The sequence below is a fragment of the Hyperolius riggenbachi genome, chromosome 10 (assembly GCF_040937935.1).
Source record: "Hyperolius riggenbachi isolate aHypRig1 chromosome 10, aHypRig1.pri, whole genome shotgun sequence".
Taxonomy (NCBI): domain Eukaryota; kingdom Metazoa; phylum Chordata; class Amphibia; order Anura; family Hyperoliidae; genus Hyperolius; species Hyperolius riggenbachi.
This window is the reverse complement of record NC_090655.1, coordinates 257,111,306-257,128,792: the sequence shown is the minus strand read 5'-3', so window position 1 is coordinate 257,128,792 and position 17,487 is coordinate 257,111,306. Positions and strand designations below refer to the sequence as shown.

The 17,487-nt window shown below is 45.1% G+C and overlaps 1 pseudogene; it reads right to left on the bottom strand.

Moving 5' to 3' along the window:
• Positions 1 to 17,019, bottom strand: part of LOC137535840 (uncharacterized) — a 117,369-nt pseudogene extending 100,350 nt beyond the window's left edge.
• Positions 17,020 to 17,487: the final 468 nt, after the last annotated feature.

Below are 17,487 nucleotides of genomic sequence, written 5' to 3'. Positions count from 1 at the left end.
TGTTATAATGGGTACACACGGTGCGTTCCGGCACTCGATTTCCCGATCGATTCCCGTCGACTCAATTATTTCCGACATGTCTGATTTGCGTTTCGATGGATCGTTAGGTCAATTCGCATGTAAGGTATGCCAAATCACCCTAACGATCCATCGAAACGCCGTAAATAATCAAGTCGACGGGAATCGAGCGGGAAATCGAGTGCCGGAATGCACCGTGTGTACCCACCATTAGACAGATAGTGTGCACTGTCTGTCCTCTAGTCTACGGTCTGTCACTCCGTGCTGATTTGATTTAAAGTCCAACCCCGATTTTATTAAAGTAAAAGTACACCACATCATCTGGTGACATCATCATGTATAAGTTGTACTATGTCTGCTGGCACCGGCAGCCGGGGGAGGGGCAGCAAGGGCAAGAGGACAGGGAGCAACATTACGGCCACCCTCAGAAGGTCTGCCGTGTCAGTGTCGACCCCAGCGGGCAGCCTACCCTCAGTCAGCGAGCTTTTCGCTCCAGGCGCCATGATTGAACTCAGGGCTGTTAGCCGCAAGGAGTTTGAGGAGGATGTTCTGGGTTTTTTGAGGAGGGATGAGCATGAGGATTTAAAGGGACACCGAGCAGTGCAGAAACTATGGAAAGATGCATATCATTTTAAAGCTCTCTTTCTCCTCTTTCCAATGATATATAAACCGCCGCCCTACGCCTTTTAGTTTTCGCTATTTTCGCAATTGAAATTGCCGCAGCCGCGATTTCAATCGCGAAAACAGAGAAAACTAAAAGACGTAGGGTGACGATTTAGGTGTCGCCAGAAAGAGGAGAAAGAGAGCTTTAAATGATATCATCTTTCCATAGTTACATTGTATTACACAGGGAGACTTTTTCTCAAAGTCAGCAGCTCCATTCAGCAGAATGGAGCTGCTGACACTGGGGAAAGTGTCGCTCTGTGTAATACAAGTAACTATGGAAAGATGGATATCATTTTAAAGCTCTCTTTTTCCTCTTTCTGGCGACACCTAAATTGTCGCCCTACGCCTTTTAGTTTTCTCTATTTTTGCGATTGAAATCGCGGCCGCTGCAATTTCAATCGCGAAAATAGCGAAAACTAAAAGGCGTAGGGCGGCGGTTTATATATCATTGGAAAGAGGTGAAAGAGAGCTTTAAAATGATGTGCATCTTTCCATAGTTTCTGCACTGCTCGGAGTCCCTTTAAAGAGGCTGCAGCAAGCTGGTGCTGGCTTCCACCGCCACGGTGCCACAGGCCACTGCTGCTGATACCACCACCTATATTCAACCCAAAATACAATTGCGGTGTAATTTTTTGGAGGTGTCTGGGCTGAAAACGGTCATGTCCCAGTTGTGCGGTTGGACTTTGGACACAATGGCCTCAATTCACGGAGCATTATCAAAGGTTTATCAAACACTTTATCAAACGTTTGATAATTTACCTCATGGGTAAAATCTCACTAAGGTTTATATATTTGTTGAACGTTTTATCGGTAAAACATTCGATAAATATATAACACCTTAGTGAATTTAAAATGAGATTTTACCCATGAGGTAAATAATCAAACGTTTGATAAAGTGTTTGATAAACGTTTGATAATGCTCCGTGAATTGAGGCCACTGTGGGCTGCACGACCGTCGACCGCTGTCTGGAACCTATCCTGATGCTAATAATTTACAGGCCCTTTTTTTTTTTTCAATTTATGTTAACAAAATAATAAATTAGTGTTTCCCTTTAAAAAAAACATGATGCTACATGCATCATTTACCATAAAATCCCTTATTAAAGCTATTTAAAGGGCACTTCCGGTTTTTCTATCCGGGTACCCGAATAGGTCGGGTACCCGCGGGTAATTTGGTCGGATATATGAATTCACTCGGGTACACACAAGGTCGAATCAAGATACCCGAATCGGATCCGGATATCTGGGTACCCAGATCCGGGCGGGTTTTAAAAAGTACTATCCGAGAAACCCTGCACACTATGTACACAGGGAATGTAAGAAGTAATAGGAGTGTGATGTGTGTAATGTGACTGCACAGTGTGCCTGTAATGAGGTATAAACACACTATGTACACAGGGAATGTGAGAAGTAATAGGGATGCGGTGTGTGTAATGTGACTGCACAGTGTGCCTGTAATGAGGTATAAACACACTATGTACACAGGGAATGTTAGAAGTAATAGGGGTGTGATGTGTTTAATGTGACTGCACAGTGTGCCAGTAATGAGGTATAAGCACACTATGTACACAGGGAATGTGAGAGGTAATAGGGGTGTGATGTGTGTAATGTGACTGCACAGTGTGCCTGTAATGAGGTATAAACACACTATGTACACAGGGAATGTGAGAAGTAATAGGGGTGTGATGTGTGTAATGTGACTGCACAGTGTGCCTGTAATGAGGTATTAACACACTATGTACACAGGGAATGTGAGAAGTAATAGGGATGCGGTGTGTGTAATGTGACTGCACAGTGTGCCTGTAATGAGGTATAAACACACTATGTACACAGGGAATGTTAGAAGTAATAGGGGTGTGATGTGTTTAATGTGACTGCACAGTGTGCCAGTAATGAGGTATAAGCACACTATGTACACAGGGAATGTGAGAGGTAATAGGGGTGTGATGTGTGTAATGTGACTGCACAGTGTGCCTGTAATGAGGTATAAACACACTATGTACACAGGGAATGTGAGAAGTAATAGGGGTGTGATGTGTGTAATGTGACTGCACAGTGTGCCTGTAATGAGGTATAAACACACTATGTACACAGGGAATGTGAGAGGTAATAGGGGTGTGATGTGTGTAATGTGACTGCACAGTGTGCCTGTAATGAGGTATAAACACACTATGTACACAGGGAATGTGAGAAGTAATAGGGGTGTGATGTGTGTAATGTGACTGCACAGTGTGCCTGTAATGAGGTGTAAACACACTATGTACACAGGGAATGTTAGAAGTAATAGGGGTGTGATGTGTTTAACCACTTCCCGACCGCCGTATTGACAATTGGCGGCCGGGAAGTGCACCCCGCAAGGACCGCCGTATTGACAATTGGCGGCGGTCCTTGTAGGGGCATGGGCGGAGCGATCGCGTCATCAGTGACGCGATCCTCCGCCTCCGCCTGGCGCCGCTCACCCGCCGCAACATCCCGCCGGCTATACGGAAGCGCCGGCGGGATGTTAACCCCGCGATCGCCGCATACAAAGTGTATAATACACTTTGTAATGTTTACAAAGTGTATTATACAGGCTGTCTCCTGCCCTGGTGGTCCCAGTGTCCGAGGGACCACCAGGGCAGGCTGCAGCCACCCTAGTCTGCACCAAGCACACTGATTTCCCCCCCCCCCTGCCCCAGATCGCCCACAGCACCCATCAGACCCCCCCCTGCCCACCCCCCAGACCCCTGTTTGCACCCAATCACCCCCCTAATCACCCATCAATCACTCCCTGTCACTATCTGTCAACACTATTTTTTTTTTATCCCCCACCCTGCTCCCTGCCCCCTCCTGATTACCCCCACCCCTCAGATTCTCCCCAGACCCCCCCCCCCAGACCACCCCCCCTGTTTACTGTATGCATCTATCCCCCTGATCACCTGTCAATCACCTGTCAATCACCTGTCAATCACCTGTCAATCACCCGTCAATCACCCGTCAATCACCCCCTGTCACTGCCACCCATCAGCCAGCCCCTAACCTGCCCCTTGCGGGCAATCTGATCACCCCCCCACACCAATAGATCGCCCGCAGATCCGACATCAGATCACCTCCCAAATCCATTGTTTACATCTATTCTCTCCTCTAAACACCCACTAATTACCCATCAATCACCCATCAATCACCCCCTATCACCACCTGTCACTTTTACCTATCAGATCAGACCCTAATCTGCCCCTTGCGGGCACCCAATCACCCGCCCACATGCTCAGATTGCCCTCTGACCCCCCCTTATCAATTCACCAGTGCATTAATTACATCTGTTCTTCCCTGTAATAACCCACTGATCACCTGTCAATCACCTGCCAATCACCTATCACCCATCAATCACCCCCTGTCACCCCCTGTCACTGCCACCCATCAATCAGCCCCTAACCTGCCCCTTGCGGGCAATCTGATCACCCACCCACACTATTAGATCGCCCGCAAACCCGCCGTCAGATTACCTCCCAAATGTATCGTTTACATCTGTTATCTTCTCTAAACACCCACGAATTACCCATCAATCACCCATCAATCACCCCCTATCACCACCTGTCACTGTTACCTATCAGATCAGACCCTAATCTGCCCCTTGCGGGCACCCAATCACCCGCCCACACGCTCAGATTGCCCTCAGACCCCCCCCCCCCCCTTATCAATTCGCCAGTGCATTAATTACATCTGTCCTTCCCTGTAATAACCCACTGATCACCTGTCAATCACCTGCCAATCACCTATCACCCATCAATCACCCCCTGTCACTGCCACCCAACAATCAGCCCCTAACCTGCCCCTTGCGGGCAATCTGATCACCCACCCACACCAATAGATCGCCCGCAGATCCGACATCAGATCACCACCCAAGCGCAGTGTTTACATCTATTCTCTCCTCTAAACACCCACTAATTACCCATCAATCACCCCCTATCACCACCTATCACCACCTGTCACTGTTACCCATCAGATCAGACCCTAATCTGCCCCTTGCGGGCACCCAATCGCCCGCCTACACGCTCAGATTGCCCTCAGACCCCCCCTTATCAATTCGCCAGTGCAATATTTACATTTGTTCTCCCCTGTAATAACCCACTGATTACCTGTCAATCACCTATCAATCACCCATCAATCACCCCCTGTCACTGCCACCCATCAATCACCCCCTGTCACTGCCACCCATCAATCACTCGCTGTCACTGCCACCCATCAATCAGCCCCTAACCTGCCCCTTGCGGGCAAACTGATCACCCACCCACACCAATAGATCGCCCGCAGATCCGACATCAGATCACCACCCAAGCGCAGTGTTTCCATCTATTCTCTACCCTAAACACCCACTAATTACCCATCAATCACCCCCTATCACTGCTACCTATCAGATTAGACCCCTATCTGCCCCTAGGGCACTCAATCACCCGCCCACACCCTCAGAATGCCCTCAGACCCCAGCCCTGATCACCTCGCCAGTGCATTGCTTGCATCTATTCCCCCCTCTAATCACACCTTGAGACACCCATCAATCACCTCCTGTCACCCCCTAGCACACCTACCCATCAGATCAGGCCCCAATTTGCCCCGTGTGGGCTCCTGATCACTCGGCCAATCCCTCAGATCCCCCTCAGACCCCCTTCCGATCACCTCCCCAGTGCATTGATTGCATCTATTTTCCCCTCTAACCACCCCCTGAGACACCCATCAATCACCTCCTGTCACCCCCCTAGCACTCCTATCCATCAGATCAGGCCCAATACAACCTGTCATCTAAAAGGCCACCCTGCTTATGACCGGTTCCACAAAATTCGCCCCCTCATAGACCACCTGTCATCAAAATTTGCAGATGCTTATACCCCTGAACAGTCATTTTGAGACATTTGGTTTCCAGACTACTCACGGTTTTGGGCCTGTAAAATGCCAGGGCGGTATAGGAACCCCACAAGTGACCCCATTTTAGAAAAAAAGACACCCCAAGGTATTCTGTTAGGTGTATGACGAGTTCATAGAAGATTTTATTTTTTGTCAAAAGTTAGCGGAAATTAATTTTTATTGTTTTTTTTTCACAAAGTGTCATTTTTCACTAACTTGTGACAAAAAATAAAATCTTCTATGAACTCGCCATACACCTAACGGAATACCTTGGGGTGTCTTCTTTCTAAAATGGGGTCACTTGTGGGGTTCCTATACTGCCCTGGCATTTTAGGGGCCCTAAACCGCGAGGAGTAGTCTAGAAAACAAATGCTTCAAAATGACCTGTGAATAGGACGTTGGGCCCCTTAGCGCACCTAGGCTGCAAAAAATTGTCACACATGTGGTACCGCCGTACTCAGGAAAAGTAGTATAATGTGTTTTGGGGTGTATTTTTACACATACCCATGCTGGATGGGAGAAATTTCTATGTAAATGGACAATTGTGTGTAAAAAAATCAAACAATTGTCATTTACAGAGATATTTCTCCCACTTAGCATGGGTATGTGTAAAAATACACCCCAAAACGCATTATACTACTTCTCCTGAGTACGGCGGTACCACATGTGTGGCACTTTTTTACACCCTAAGTACGCTAAGGGGCCCAAAGTCCAATGAGTACCTTTAGGATTTCACAGGTCATTTTGCGACATTTGGTTTCAAGACTACTCCTCACGGTTTAGGGCCCCTAAAATGCCAGGGCAGTATAGGAACCCCACAAATGACCCCATTCTAGAAAGAAGACACCCAAAGGTATTCCGTACGGAGTATGGTGAGTTCATAGAAGATTTTATTTTTTGTCACAAGTTAGCGGAAAATGACACTTTGTGAAAAAAAACTATTAAAATCAATTTCCGCTAACTTGTGACAAAAAAATAAAAACTTCTATGAACTCACCATACTCCTAACAGAATACCTTGGGGTGTCTTCTTTCTAAAATGGGGTCATTAGTGGGGTTCCTATACTGCCCTGGCATTTTAGGGGCCCTAAACCGTGAGGAGTAGTCTTGAAACAAAAATGACCTGTGAAATCCTAAAGGTACTCATTGGACTTTGGGCCCCTTAGTGCAGTTAGGGTGCAAAAAAGTGCCACACATGTGGTATCGCCGTACTCGGGAGAAGTAGTATAATGTGTTTTGGGGTGTATTTTTACACATACCCATGCTGGGTGGGAGAAATACCTCTGTAAATGACAATCTTTTGATTTTTTTACACACAATTGTCCATTTACAGAGGTATTTCTCCCACCCAGCATGGGTATGTGTAAAAATACACCCCAAAACACATTGTACTACTTCTCCAGAGTATGGCGATACCACATGTGTGGCACTTTTTTGCACCCTAACTGCGCTAAAGGGCCCAAAGTCCAATGAGTACCTTTAGAATTTCACAGGTCATTTTGAGAAATTTCGTTTCAAGACTACTTCTCACGGTTTAGGGCCCCTAAAATGCCAGGGCAGTATAGGAACCCCACAAATGACCCCATTTTAGAAAGAAGACACCCCAAGGTATTCCGTTAGGAGTATGGTGAGTTCATAGAAGATTTTATTTTTTTGTCAAAAGTTAGCGGAAATTGATTTTAATTGTGTTTTTTCACAAAGTGTCATTTTCCGCTAACTTTTGACAAAAAATAAAATCTTCTATGAACTCACCATACTCCTAACGGAATACCTTGGGGTGTCTTCTTTCTAAAATGGGGTCATTTGTGGGGTTCCTATACTGCCCTGGCATTTTAGGGGCCCTAAACCGTGAGGAGTAGTCTTGAAACGAAATTTCTCAAAATGACCTGTGAAATTCTAAAGGTACTCATTGGACTTTGGGCCCTTTAGCGCAGTTAGGGTGCAAAAAAGTGCCACACATGTGGTATCGCCATACTCTGGAGAAGTAGTACAATGTGTTTTGGGGTGTATTTTTACACATACCCATGCTGGGTGGGAGAAATACCTCTGTAAATGGACAATTGTGTGTAAAAAAATCAAAAGATTGTCATTTACAGAGGTATTTCTCCCACCCAGCATGGGTATGTGTAAAAATACACCCCAAAACACATTATACTACTTCTCCTGAGTACGGCAATACCACATGTGTGGCACTTTTTTGCAGCCTAACTGCACTAAGGGGTCCAAAGTCCAATGAGCACCTTTAGGCTTTACAGGGGTGCTTACAATTTAGCACCCCCCAAAATGTCAGGACAGTAAACACACCCCACAAATGACCCCATTTTGGAAAGTAGACACTTCAAGGTATTCAGAGAGGGGCATGGTGAGTCCGTGGCAGATTTCATTTTTTTTTTGTCGCAAGTTAGAAGAAATGGAAACTTTTTTTTTTTTTTTTTTTTTCACAAAGTGTCATTTTCCGCTTACTTGTGACAAAAAATAATATCTTCTATGAACTCACTATGCCTCTCAGTGAATACTTTGGGATGGCTTTTTTCCAAAATGGGGTCATTTGGGGGGTATTTATACTATCCTGGAATTCTAGCCCCTCATGAAACATGACAGAGGGTCAGAAAAGTCAGAGATGCTTGAAAATGGGAAAATTCACTTTTTGCACCATAGTTTGTAAACGCTATAACTTTTACCCAAACCAATAAATATACACTGAATGGGTTTTTTTTTATCAAAAACATGTTTGTCCACATTTTTCGCGCTGCATGTATACAGAAATTTTACTTTATTTGAAAACTGTCAGCACAGAAAGTTAAAAAAATCATTTTTTTGCCAAAATTCATGTCTTTTTTGCTGAATATAATAAAAAGTAAAAATCGCAGGAGCAATCAAATAGCACTAAAAGAAAGCTTTATTAGTGACAAGAAAAGGAGCCAAAATTCATTTAGGTGGTAGGTTGTATGAGCGAGCAATAAACCGTGAAAGCTGCAGTGGTCTGAATGGAAAAAAAGTGGCCGGTCCTTAAGGGGTAGAAAGCCCTAGGTCCTCAAGTGGTTAATGTGACTGCACAGTGTGCTAGTAATGAGGTATAAGCACACTATGTACACAGGGAATGTAAGAAGTAATAGGGGTGTGATGTGTAATGTGACTGCACAGTGTGCCAGTAATGAGGTATAAACACACTATGTACACAGGGAATGTTAGAAGTAATAGGGGTGTGATGTGTTTAATGTGACTGCACAGTGTGCCAGTAATGAGGTATAAGCACACTATGTACACAGGGAATGTAAGAAGTAATAGGGGTGTGATGTGTAATGTGACTGCACAGTGTGTCTGTAATGAGGTATAAACACACTATGTACACAGGGAATGTGAGAAGTAATAGGGGGTGTGATGTGTAATGTGACTGCACAGTGTGCCAGTAATGAGGTATAAACACACTATGTACACAGGGAATGTAAGAAGTAATAGGAGTGTGATGTGTGTAATGTGACTGCACAGTGTGCCTGTAATGAGGTATTAACACACTATGTACACAGGGAATGTGAGAAGTAATAGGGATGCGGTGTGTGTAATGTGACTGCACAGTGTGCCTGTAATGAGGTATAAACACACTATGTACACAGGGAATGTGAGAGGTAATAGGGGTGTGATGTGTGTAATGTGACTGCACAGTGTGCCTGTAATGAGGTATAAACACACTATGTACACAGGGAATGTGAGAAGTAATAGGGGTGTGATGTGTGTAATGTGACTGCACAGTGTGCCTGTAATGAGGTATAAACACACTATGTACACAAGGAATGTGAGAGGTAATAGGGGTGTGATGTGTGTAATGTGACTGCACAGTGTGCCTGTAATGAGGTATAAACACACTATGTACACAGGGAATGTGAGAAGTAATAGGGGGTGTGATGTGTAATGTGACTGCACAGTGTGCCAGTAATGAGGTATAAACACACTATGTACACAGGGAATGTGAGAGGTAATAGGGGTGTGATGTGTGTAATGTGACTGCACAGTGTGCCTGTAATGAGGTATAAACACACTATGTACACAGGGAATGTGAGAAGTAATAGGGGGTGTGATGTGTAATGTGACTGCACCGTGTGCCAGTAATGAGGTATAAACACACTATGTACACAGGAATGTGAGAAGTAATAGGGGTGTGATGTGTAATGTGACTGCACAGTGTGCCTGTAATGAGGTATAAACACACTATGTACACAGGAATGTAAGAAGTAATAGGGGTGTGATGTGTAATGTGACTGCACAGTGTGCCTGTAATGAGGTATAAACACACTATGTACACAGGGAATGTGAGAAGTAATAGGGGTGTGACGTGTGTAATGTGGCTGCACACTGTGCCTGTAATGAGGTATAAACACACTATGTACACAGGGAATGTGAGAAGTAATAGGGGTGTGATGTGTAATGTGACTGCACAGTGTGCCTGTAATGAGGTATAAACACACTATGTACACAGGGAATGTGAGAAGTAATAGGGGTGTGATGTGTGTAATGTGACTGCACAGTGTGCCTGTAATGAGGTATAAACACACTATGTACACAGGAATGTGAGAAGTAATAGGGGTGTGATGTGTAATGTGACTGCACAGTGTGCCTGTAATGAGGTATAAACACACTATGTACACAGGGAATGTGAGAAGTAATAGGGGTGTGATGTGTGTAATGTGACTGCACAGTGTGCCTGTAATGAGGTATAAACACACTATGTACACAGGAATGTGAGAAGTAATAGGGGTGTGATGTGTAATGTGACTGCACAGTGTGCCTGTAATGAGGTATAAACACACTATGTACACAGGGAATGTGAGAAGTAATAGGGGTGTGATGTGTGTAATATGACTGCACAGTGTGCCTGTAATGAGGTATAAACACACTATGTACACAGGCAATGTGAGAACTAATAGGGGTGTGATGTGTGTAATGTGACTACACAGTGTGCCTGTAATGAGGTATAAACACACTATGTACACAGGGAATGTAAGAAGTAATAGGGGTGTGATGTGTAATGTGACTGCACAGTGTGCCTGTAATGAGGTATAAACACACCATGTACACAGGGAATGTGAGAAGTAAAAGAGGTGTGATGTGTGTAATGTGACTGCACAGTGTGTCTGTAGTGAGGTATAAACACACTATGTACACAGGGAATGTGAGAAGTAATAGGGGTGTGATGTGTGTAATGTGACTGCACAGTGTGCCTGTAATGAGGTATAAACACACTATGTACACAGGGAATGTGAGAAGTAATAGGGGTGTGATGTGTGTAATGTGACTGCACAGTGTGCCCGTAATGAGGTATAAACACACTATGTACACAGGAATGTGAGAAGTAATAGGGGTGTGATGTGTAATGTGACTGCACAGTGTGCCTGTAATGAGCTATATCTACACTATGTACAGAGGGAATGTGAGAAGTAATAGGGGTATGATGTGTGTAATGTGACTGCACAGTGTGCCTGTAATGAGGTATAAACACACTATGTACACAGGGAATGTGAGAAGTAATAGGGGTGTGATGTGTGTAATGTGACTGCACAGTGTGCCTGTAATGAGGTATAAACACACTATGTACACAGGGAATGTGAGAAGTAATAGGGGTGTGATGTGTGTAATGTGACTGCACAGTGTGCCAGTAATGAGGTATAAACACACTATGTACACAGGGAATGTGAGAAGTAATAGGGGTGTGATGTGTAATGTGACTGCACAGTGTGCCTGTAATGAGGTATAAACACACTATGTACACAGGGAATGTGAGAAGTAATAGGGGTGTGATGTGTGTAATGTGACTGCACAGTGTGCCAGTAATGAGGTATAAACACACTATGTACACAGGGTATGTGAGACGTAATAGGGGTGTGATGTGTGTAATGTGACTGCACAGTGTGCCTGTAATGAGGTATAAACACACTATGTACACAGGGAATGTGAGAAGTAATAGGGGTGTGATGTGTGTAATGTGACTGCACAGTGTGCCAGTAATGAGGTATAAACACACTATGTACACAGGGAATGTGAGAAGTAATAGGAGGTATCAGAGTTGGAACTAAATTTTCCTCATCCTGAAAAGAATAGCAATTTATTGGGCAGCTCTAGTGATTTGTGCAACAATCTGTAGACACTGCTGGTTATTGCAGCTATGAGGGTTTCAGTCCACAAATACAGATGCACGACCACATGACATATTCCAGCTGCTGCCATAGAGCTAAATGGCGATGCTGCTTCTCCACAGAACAAGAAACTTCAATCTTCTACACACACAGCAGAAGCAGGTGATCAAACACCCATGGACGAGTTGTGGCTTTGTTAGGGCGTGGCTTTGTTTGGGGGTTGAGGCTTAATCTACGTCATGGCACCCCCCCAGGATCAATGGCACCACAGGCAATGGCCTAGAATGCCATTGGTCAAAAACGGCTCTGCTTGGCATAGTTATTTTAGTACAGGGACTTTTCGCTACTTTTCACCTCAGTCTCCCCACCCCCCCAACCTCACTCACATTCTTACATCCTCTCCCCCACCTACTGGCATCATGTGATCTATACTGTGCCCAGCAGGGACACGTTTCTTATTAAGCTTAATGTGTATTTTCCATCTCTAATGTTTATCACTCACCAATGCTCATCCCTGTGATAAAGTCTTCCTCCTCAGATCCGCTCATCATGTCTCCCTCCTCCATAGACTGCTGATCACTCCTCACATATGTCTCTTTGTCTTCCTCTTTACTTGTCACCATCATGCCACCCTCCTCCATAAACTGCTGATCACTCCTCACATATGTCTCTTCTTCTTCCTCTTTACTTGTCCTCATCACGTCACCCTCCTCCATAGACTGCTGATCATCCCTCACATATGTCTCTTCTTCCTCCTCTTTACTTGTCCTCATCACGTCACCCTCCTCCATAGACTGCTTATCACTCCTCACATATGTCTCTTCTTCTTCCTCTTTACTTGTCCTCATCACGTCACCCTCCTCCATAGACTGCTTATCACTCCTCACATATGTCTCTTCTTCTTCCTCTTTACTTGTCCTCATCACGTCACCCTCCTCCATAGACTGCTTATCACTCCTCACATATGTCTCTTCTTCTTCCTCTTTACTTGTCCTCATCACGTCACCCTCCTCCATAGACTGCTTATCACTCCTCACATATGTCTCTTCTTCTTCCTCTTTTATTGTCCTCATCATGTCACCTTCCTCCATAGACTGCTGATCACTCCTCACATATGTCTCTTTGTCTTCCTCTTTACTTGTCCTCATCACGTCACCCTCCTCCATAGACTGCTTATCACTCCTCACATATGTCTCTTCTTCTTCCTCTTTTATTGTCCTCATCATGTCACCCTCCTCCATAGACTGCTGATCACTCCTCACATACGTCTCTTCTTCTTCCACTTTATATGTCCTCATCATGTCACCCTCCTCCACAGACTGCTGATCACTCCTCACATATGTCTCTTTGTCTTCCTCTTTACTTGTCCTCATCACGTCACCCTCCTCCATAGACTGCTTATCACTCCTCGCATACATCTCTTCTTCCTCTTTTTTTGTCCTCATCATCTTTCCCTCCTCCACAGACTGCTGATCACCCCTCATACAATTCTCTTCTTCTTTTATTGTCGTTATGTCACCCTCCTCCATAGACTGCTGATCACTCCTCACATACGTCTCTACTTTCCATTTAATCACAGTGTTTAGCTGTTTTCCACCCTAAGTGCACCAAAAATAAAAGATACTTTAAAATGGTAACAGATAAGAACATATGCAAAGGAAAACATGAACAGTTTGGGGTCACTAAGATCCCTCATGGTGAACACTAGTGTGGATATTAGGAATGCTGTAGATGTGATATACTTGGACTTTGCAAAGGCCTTTGATACTGTTCCCCACAGAAGTCTGGTGCAAAAGTTGAGGATGCAGGACTGGGGAAGAGTCTGTGTGAATGGATAGGGAACTGGCTAATGGACAGAAAACAAAGTTGTGGTCAATGGATCATATTCAAAATGGGTGACTGTTAGCAGTGGGATCCTACAGGGGTCATTACTGGGCACAGTGCTCTTTGATGACCTAGTAGATGAAGTAGAAAGCAATGTTGCTATTTTGCAGATGATTGTGCAGAATCATTAATTCTCAGGGAGATAGTGACATATTGCAAAAGGGTCTGGATAGGATGGCTATATCGGCACATAAATGGCAGATAACATTCAATGTTGAAAAATGGAAAGTCATGCATTTGGTCATACCAATGGTCTAGCACCATACAAAATAAACGGGATACAGTTGGGGACATCAAACATAGAGAAAGACTTAGGAGCACTCATCTGCAACAAGTTAAACAATTATTTTCAATGCCAAGCTGCTGCAGCTAAAGCAAATAAAATTTGGGGATGCATTAAAAGGGAAATAAAGACTTGTGATGCTAGCATAATATTGCCCCTGTTTAACTCTCTAGTAAGGCTGCATCTGGAATATGGAATTCAGTTCTGGGCACCACATTACAGGAGAGATATTGCAGTTTTAGAGCAGGTGCAGAGACGAGCAACAATATTGATACAAGGGATTGGAAGGTCTCACTTACCAGGAAAGGTTAGATATTTAGTCTGGAGAAAAGGCGGCTTAGAGGAGATCTAATTAACATGTATAAATATGTCAGGGTTTTTATCTTGATTGCCATCTGGAGTCGTGAAGGAGTTTTTTTATCTTGTGGGGTTAATTGGACCATATCTTGTAAGGGTGTTTTACCTTCCTCTGGATCAACAGGGATATGTGAGGGTGCAGGCTAGAGTTGTATTTATTTTACTGATTGAAGTCGATGGGCATATGTCTTTTTTCAATGCATATAACTATGTAACTGTCATGGCTTCCTTGTAAAGGTCCTTGTGTCATTCTATATGCTGCCACTCCTCCACGGAGAAACAGACGGTGATTTCCTGACTCCTCACAGGAACCTGACACACAATGATACAGTCACCACCCTGACACACCCCTTGCTATTACTGGATAATATCCCACAATTACTAGCACTGCTCACCTCTCCTGTCAGCAGCTCCATCATCTTCCTGGTGACTTCCAGAATCTTCTCATTGTTGTGTCCCTCACATATCAGGGAATGGGGTGGGGGCACCGTGACGGTCACATGATCACCAGACTTCACTGGAGGAAAACTCTGTATGGAAAGACCAACAATAATGCTACGTGAACTCCCAGAATTCTCCTCACCTCTCCAGTTAGCTGTGTGTTTTATTAATAGAGATAACTGTTATGTCATGTGACCTCCCAAAATCCACCCACCTCTCCAGTCAGCAGACAAATGATCTCCAGGATCAGGTTGAATATTCTCTCGGTCATGTGACTCTGGTCCTTGTCCATCCTCAGTGGTCCTGTACAGGATGTTGCTGCCTTTTGATAGAGAATAAAGTGACTTGTAACTTGTGCCTGGTAGGGCCATGCAGAGTATTGCAGGAAAGGATAAAATGTTGGTTTCTAGCTACCTGTGCACTATACTCACAGCATGCTGCAGTCTGCATGTCATCACTAATGGAGGGGTGTTTAAATTTAGGGGCAGTGTGGTAATTATTAAACAGTTAAAGGGAGGCACAAAAATTTAAATTATATAAATTGGATGTAAGTTTGAAAATAGTAGTAATAGGAATTACTAATCTCCCCTGCTCCTCCCCCATACCCATGTCTGTACTAATCCCCCCCCCCACTGCTCCCCCATACCCATTTCTGTACTAATTTCCCCCCACTGCTCCCACATACCCATGTCTGTACTAATCCCCCCAACTGCTCCCCCATACCCATGTCTATACTAATCACCCCCACTGCTCCCCCATACCCATGTCTGTACTAATCCCCCCCACTGCTCCCCCATACCCATGTCTGTACTAATCCCCCCACTGCTCTCCCATACCCATGTCTGTACTAATCTCCACACTGCTCCCCCATACCCATGTCTGTACTAATCCCCCCACTGCTCCCCCATACCCATGTCTGTACTAATCCCCCCACTGCTCCCCCATACCCATGTCTGTACTAATCCCCTCACTGCTCCCCCATACCCATGTCTGTACTAATCCCCCCAACTGCTCCCCCATACCCATGTCTATACTAATCACCCCCACTGCTCCCCCATACCCATGTCTGTACTAATCCCCCCCACTGCTCCCCCATACCCATGTCTGTACTAATCCCCCCCACTGCTCCCCCATACCCATGTCTGTACTAATCCCCCCACTGCTCTCCCATACCCATGTCTGTACTAATCTCCCCACTGCTCCCCCATACCCATGTCTGTACTAATCCACCCACTGCTCCCCATACCCATGTCTGTACTAATCCCCCACTGCTCCCCCATACCCATGTCTGTACTAATCCCCCCACTGCTCCCCCATACCCATATCTGTACTAATCCCCTCACTGCTCCCCCATACCCATGTCTGTACTAATCCCCCCAACTGCTCCCCCATACCCATGTCTGTACTAATCTCCCCACTGCTCTCCATACCCATGTCTGTACTAATCCCCCACTGCTCTCCCATACCCATGTCTGTACTAATCCCCCCACTGCTCCCCATACCCATGTCTGTACTAATCCCCCACTGCTCCCCCATACCCATGTCTGTACTAATCCCCCACTGCTCTCCCATACCCATGTCTGTACTAATCCCCCACTGCTCCCCCATACCCATGTCTGTACTAATCTCCCCACTGCTCCCCCATACCCATGTCTGTACTAATCCCCCCACTGCTCTCCCATACCCATGTCTGTACTAATCCCCCACTGCTCTCCCATACCCATGTCTGTACTAATCCCCCACTGCTCCCCCATACCCATGTCTGTACTAATCCCCCCACTGCTCCCCCATACCCATGTCTGTACTAATCCCCTCACTGCTCCCCCATACCCATGTCTGTACTAATCCCCCACTGCTCCCCCATACCTATGTCTGTACTAATCCCCCACTGCTCTCCCATACCCATGTCTGTACTAATCCCCCACTGCTCCCCCATACCCATGTCTGTACTAATCTCCCCACTGCTCCCCCATACCCATGTCTGTACTAATCCCCCCACTGCCCCCCCATAACCATGTCTGTACTAATCCGCCCACTGCTCCCCCATACCCATGTCTGTACTAATCCCCCCACTGCTCCCCACACCCATGTCTGTACTAATCTCCCCACTGCTCCCCCATACCCAAGTCTGTACTAATCTACCCCCCACTGCTCCCCCATAACCATGTCTGTACTAATCCCCCCACTGCTCCCCCATACCCATGTCTGTACTAATCTACCCCCTTCCCCCACTGCAGTCTATCCTACAACCTGTGCAATGCCCAACAGGCATACATTTGCTAGTATATGACAAGAATTACACAATTACCTCGTCCAACAATGTCTTCATTTTGCTTCCTACAACTTAATTCCCTGCTGCTTCCTGTCTTTGGCTCAATTTCTTCCTGTCTTTGCGTTTAACCTGGAAGAAGTTATGTTGCCATCTTGTGGCACATAGGCTAACTGCAGCCTCTGTTTGTTCAATCAGCCAAATTTTATAACAAGTTATAATAATAGTAATATTAATAACAGTAATAATAATAATATAATGTTCTCTGTTGCTGCAGATCATCCTTATCTACAGACACATCACATTCTGTTATTATTACAGTAGAGTCCCGGTTATCTGGAACTCAACTAACCAGCAGTCTGATCCAGCCAGCACAAATCACAGGCAGTGCTTACAGAGGTGAAGGCCAACTTCTTAGGCTGTTTGTGGGCTCTGCTGGGCTGAAAGTGACACTAAAGCGGAAAAAACTGAATATATAATAAATTGTATGTGTAGTACGGATAATTCATAGAATGTTAGTAGCAAAGAAAAGATTCATTTTTTCCCCATTATATCAGGTTT